Source organism: Prunus mume, linkage group LG5, assembly GCF_029339155.1.
Source record: "Prunus mume cultivar Tortuosa linkage group LG5, ASM2933915v1, whole genome shotgun sequence".
Lineage (NCBI taxonomy): Eukaryota > Viridiplantae > Streptophyta > Magnoliopsida > Rosales > Rosaceae > Prunus > Prunus mume.
In genome coordinates, this window is record NC_142702.1 from 13,516,286 (window position 1) to 13,523,077 (window position 6,792).

The following is a 6,792-nucleotide window of genomic DNA, read 5'->3' on the forward strand; positions in this document are numbered from 1 at the left end:
GCAGTTAATCCATCGACTGAATCCTTATATGTAGAGACAGCTCGTCTAATCTCCCTTGATTACACCCTGATTTTTTTGTAACTGTTTTAATCTGTCTCATCAATAAAATATTATCCCCTTTTCTCAAAAAATTAAAAAGGGATTTCTTTTTTTCTGTTGTAACGAGATTTCATCTTTTTCATTTGAAAGGGAGGCCTAGATTTTTATTAAAGTTTCGTATAGATGGAATGAAAGGCACGTGGGAGTTTTGTTCACGCTCAACACGCTTGTCGAAGCTGAATTCTGTCAATACTTACTAAGCATGTGGGCCGACCTGAGTTTTGATGTGGGGCCCAAGTCGTCTTTATCAAAGACATAGAGCTTTATCTTATTCTTCTTACTTATTCTAGTCATGTCAAGTCATTGACTGAGTAGCTCTGAGTTGAGGGCAGGCAAGTGGTAAACTCACAAAGATTTAGGGATCGGACTGGAAATAGCCCAAGAGGAAGCGCCCCAAAGACATTTTCTCTGCACCTGCAAAATCAGAGCCAGAGGCTTTTTGCCAGTGCCGCTCTATAAAAACAGAGAAAGTCAACAATGCATCAAATTGCTTTTTGCTGACAGCTGACTTGCGTTTTTGTGCAAAGGCAAATCATGCGGCTTGGAGTAAATAGTCTGCAATGGTTTTAGATTGCTCTCTATGAACCCTCTCCATCTCACCGTTACAATGATCTTTACATATAATTTGATAGATGAATGAAAACATCCTCAAGATTAGTACACTGGAAGAGGCACTTGCCAAGTTGAATATTTATTGTAAATTTTTTCTTTAATTTTTTTGTATTTAATGGTTGCAATGGTTGTTGTGATTCTTTTCATTTTGTTATTGTTGCTTTGTAGTTATTTAGTTATTTTGTTGTTGAACCCATGATGTTGTGATTATGGGTGGGGATGGGTTGAGTTGAGTTGGTTTTAGTCCCAACTCATAACTCAACCTAATATATAGCGATTTATGATTTTTTGGACTCAAGATACGCTCATTATTATGCCAACTCAACCTAATCTAAACACTTTGTGACCGGGTTGGGCAGTTTGGTCGAGTTTACTCAAAATTAAGAATATTTTTAAGTTTTGATTCCAACCAGTATATAATGATTTATGATTTTTTGAACTCAATTTTTAGGCTAAACCAACCCAATCCAACCCACTATGATTATATGTAAAGATCATTGTAAATAAAACATATATTAAAAAATTCGAACTTACAATATATGCCAAAATAACCAAGAGGACCAAAACATTATTTATATTGCATAATATAAAGAATAAATCAAAATTTCACAAATCCAAACAACACAATAAAAAAATTTCACAAACCAAGTTTTAAAAATAAAACTTAATTAAATGAGTTAACTCAATTAAAACTTAATAATATGTTATATGAAAAATAAGAGAATAAACAAAAGTCACCAACATGGTTGTAAGAGCAATGAGGAAGTCTGTTGTGTGGGTGAAAAAGACTTAGCTTTTAAGGATTTGTGTTTTAAAAATAATATTATTTTGTTGATACATATATATATAACAAAAATAAAAAGAGAAGTGAGAGGTGGGAGTTGTCAAGGACCACTATGGTCCCTTGCATTTAGGTGATATATGTCTTTAGAACTCGAGCGTTAATTAGTTATTAAGTTAATATGACGCTAATTACTATTTGGACTCACTTTACAATATCATATGATTATCAAAACTTATTTTTAAGTCATCATACAAAGGAAGATCTCTACAAGAAATTAATATTTTCATTGTTTATAGCAAATATCTTGTTTTCATGCTTATTTGATCACATTTAGTTAAGTAAATATTGTCTAATTTAGCTAATATTGAGAGCCAATCATCAACACAACATTTTTTATTCTTTCTTTTTTTTTTTTTCCATATGTGACTAATAATAGAGAAGCAACAACCTTCTAAATTAAGAGTCGAGTATGTATAGAAGGTCATACCAATTATGATGAATATGATCCGAGAAAGCGTCATGCAATATTGACTTACCCTTTAAATGAATATGATATTTTTAGAAGAAAATATGTACAACTTGACTATGTCAACTCAAATTAGATGAGTATACAAAGACCTTTGATACAAATCAATGGTATAAATTTCAATTTGGGTGGTTTAGTTGAAGATGTAGAAATAAATAATGGAATGTTAATATGTTATATACAATTTGAGAAATGTCATAAAAACAAAACAGGCTGATTTTCGAGAGAAAATTTTAAATTGGGAAAATTGGACTAAAAGTTGGTATGTCCCATATATGAATATGAGTATTTAGTACTGATTTTTTTAGGTATGCTTTCCCTCAGAACAAATTACAAACTAAATTTTTTTCCATCATAAAGAATTATTCAACATGTTATCACGATGTTGTCAAAGACATTAATCATCAAAGAAGGAAAATGCTTAGGGCTCGTTTGATAACCATTTCAGTTTTCAATTTTGAGTTTTCATATTTTAGTTTCCAATTTTTAGTTTTCATTTGTAAAAAACTGAAAACAAGAAACTTGTTTGGTAACTCTGTTTAAAAGCTGTTTGGTAATTGTTTTCATTTTTCATTTTTTAATTTTTAGTTTTATGTGGAATTTGGAAATGAAATTTTTCTTAGGATCAAATTGTTAATGTGAGGTCATAGATTGAAAATACATATATAATAAAATAAAATAAAAAGTTTGTAGCATTTTTCGTTGAATTTTTGGGAGTTGGGATGAATTTTTTGTGAATTTTGGATCTCGAGGTCTCGAGGCTTGGACTGGGTACGCATACAAACACAATAGTCAGGCGGCCTAGTCCAAATTGGGATGTCTCATACACATGTTTTGGGGCTGTAGTGCAATGTATGTGTGGTGATACAAAATTGGTAAATGAGAAAGGAGCATAAAAATATACGAAAATAAAAAATGAAAACCGTTACAAAACATGGTTTCAATTTTCAGTTTTTTTAAAAAAAGATAGAAAATTGAAAAATAAAATGATTATCAAATGGACCCTTAATGTCTCAATTTTTCTTTCCTAACTTAGGTGGAAAATGATATCTACTCTACAATATTGTCTCAAATAATAAAAACTTTGAAGACCTAGATTGGGAAAAGAAAGTTGGGTAACCTAACATTGTCCCAAAAATAAAAATTAGATTGATTTTAGCAGGTTTGGAAAGAAAAAAAAATTATTGGGCTTCTGCTTATGATATATTTGATGTAGAGAACATATTGATTTTTGTTTTTTAATGGTAGATTTGGAAAAAATAATAATAATAATAAACAGTGGTTTTGTGGATATAAAGTTAATTTCAATTCAAGCTATAATTCTAGCAGCTTTTATTCTTAGAGAATTTCCACCCATTTGTCAGGGCAAAAGATAAGGGGAGGCAATGGTTGTTACTATTCACATGAATAGTGTCTGCCCTAGCAATTTTTTTGTTGGTTTTCCACCCATTGCCATGGCAATCTAGGGGCAATTACTATTCACATGAAATATGAGGAGAGAAATTTATATAGAGTTTTGGTGTGGGAAGTGAAGAATATGGCTAGGAATTTATAATAATAAATTTTTTGAATTTTTTGGTTTTTTTTTCCTATTTTTTCTTATTATTTAAATTGGTTGTTGACGTCACATAACGTTAGCATTAGGTCAGCTTGCTAGACAACAGCACAAGCAAGTCTTGACTTTGGGTTTGCCCAAGTTGGTGGAACCCAGCTCTTGCCCTGGCAAGACTTGGCCACTGAAAACTGGATTGGGGGCCTCTTGCCTGAGTTGGGGCTTCCCAGTAGAAGTATCTTATGAATTATAAAACTGCACATTAGAATACCAAATGAGGAGTTTAAATGGAAATAATTGACAAGAAAAGAGTGACTTAACAACCTAAGAAAAATTACATTAAATTAAATAGTGATGATTTAGTAAGGAAGGATTTTCTTTTTTTTCCATGCTTGTTATTATCATTGGAGATTATGATCATAGTCTAAAATATCGAAATATCGACGAAATATCGAGGATATTATCGTTTTTTCAGGTCAATGATATTTTGGAATGTATCCATACACATCGTATAAATATCGATAGTTTGAAAAATATCGACGTTGATAATTTCTCTTACACTTCGGTAATATTTGGCCAAAATATCACTAATAGTATCGATAATATCGAGATGATGAAGACAATGAAAGATTTGAAGAGTTATTTACACTAATACCTCCTAAGGTTTCTTGTGGTTTCACAAAATCCCCTCAGGTCTCAAAAATTACACGAACACCCCCTGATGTTTCAATTTGTTTTCACAAAACCCATTTTCGTCAATTGTTTGTCCAAAAATTGATGATTTCATTGAAAAAAAAATTATACAAATGACAAAATTAACCTCAATGAAGTATATGTAATCAAATCTCAAATGCCAACTTTGTCATTTGGAGAATTTTTTGTATAAAATCATCAATCTTTGGATGAAAAATCAACGAAAAGGAGTTTTGTAAAAACAATTTAAACCTTAGGGGGTGTTCTTGTAATTTCTAAAACCTCAAGGAGTTTTGTGAAAAAACCAAAAATCTCATGAGGTGTTAGTGTAAATAACTCAAATTTAAACCTTATAGGAACTCTATGTGGTACTAAGTCACTTATGTATATGACCATACAATATAGAAAGTGTAAAATATTGAGTAAATCATTATAAATAAATGAATATGGTGTGTATAATCTTCTTTCATTAATTACTACATATTTTTTACACTCGCAACTTACTATACAATCAACTTAAATTAGTTAAACTCATCATGCAATGCATTTCCTTCCAATTTTTTGTGATAAAGTAATAGATAATTGATTAAATAAACATCTTCCAAAGTTTCAGGAAAAAATTTCAAGTTTTTCTTACAATTTTCGTGGGTTTTATTTTAGAAACCATCGATGTCCTCCATTTTAAGAAGTGCTGGGTCCAAGAATTTCTCCCCATGAGATCAAAATGAAAGTTCCAAAATTTTCCCAATAGCAAATTTGTCTCTTCGAGGCATTTTATCAAAGATGTTGGAGACAACAAACTAGAAATTAAGAGAAGAAATTGCTTAACTAATGTATGTTCATATTTGGCATGCATATGTGTCAGTAAGCTAATTATAAGTCGCTAATAGCACGGGTGGAACTACCTAGTGGGCTACACTGACTGGACTATAGCCTAGGTAACTTTTTGGAAAAGAAAATATTAAACTTAATATAGCCCATTGGCTAAGCCTATCATCTTGTGGCTTTCTGGCAGTTTCCCACGTAAAGAAGTCTGCAAGTTTGAAGTCTCATATAAAGAAATAAATATCCTAGTATCCTAATTGGTCCCACATAATGAAGTATCTTCGATTATAATAAACTATGTCAAAATAAAAAATATACATGTGAAACTTAACCCTAGTAGCGGTCCCAAAAAAATACATGATGCTTTTTGTATTCTTTGTTATGAAATTCTCATAGGTAAAATTCTTATCCCTAATTCTCCAATTTTAAAATTTTCATTCATTTGTCTCCATAAGAGAAAGATTTGTCTAAATGAAATTCACCCTTTTACGAATAAGATGAAACAAAAAAGTCACAAAGATATCATTTGATAGATATGTTGATTAGCAATAAGATGGATTTAGATGACAATAACAAAATATTTCAATTCTCTCCAGGATCTCAGGGCACAACTTCAATAAGTACACTTTTAATTATGTTGTTAGACGTATATTCATTTTGATAATATGTTTTTTTTAGGAAGGTAATTTTTCCACTCCCATTTTCTCCACTTACGCTCCCTTTTGCTTTTTAATACTTTGTAATCAATTTTTTTCAATTTTTTTTTTCTCTTTCCTACTCTACCTTTACACTCTCTTTCCCTTTAATAAAAAGACATGTACAATCAATTACTAATATTAATATGAGACTATTATCTATTATGCATACTTTGCTCTCTGCATATCTAAGCTCCTAATGAAAATTTTGTTAGTAGCATTCTTTGGTTCTTCTACCAGTAAACATGTTAGCCCAAAAAATTTATTATCTATTAACTACGACAAAGATAAATAGTACTCACATACTTGGTAAAAGAACAAAGAATTTGACGTACAAATACTTACATTTCTATCAATTTCCAAATTTTATTTTTGATTTATTTTATGTTCTTTTCTTAATATTTCAGTTATCAAAACCTTAATGTAGGGTAATGATAGAATAGGAAAGAGAGGAACATAAAAGAACAATATTGAAATTGATTAAAAAGCAAAAGAGAATGTAAGTGGACAAAAGGAGAGTGGGAAAATTAGCTCCCTTTTTTTTTTATTGCATCTAATTTGTATCTATTTTATGTTAGGTTCTTACTAGAAATTAGTCAATGTAGCCATGAATTGCATGGTTTATATGATTTAGCTCGTTTGGTACACCGTATTAAACTATGGATAGGGGTAAATAGTTCATGTCAAGTGTTTGGTGTCAACTTGTATTATTAATTACTTGACTATTTTAAACGAGTTGGGCTTTTAATACTCTCCTTACCTAACTAACTAATACAATCCACACAGCCTGGTTTAGATAATATATGCTTAATTATACAGCTAGGGAAAAGGAACACACAAGTTCATGTGAAAAATCCGACGACATTATTTTCATTTTCTTCTCCCTAGGGTTTTTCTCTACTATCTTCTCCAAGGTTATTCTCTTCACTCTTCTCCAGGTATTCATCTCTCTCTCTCTCTCTCTCTCTCTCTCTCTCTCTCTCTCTCCACAATATGTTTTCTCTCT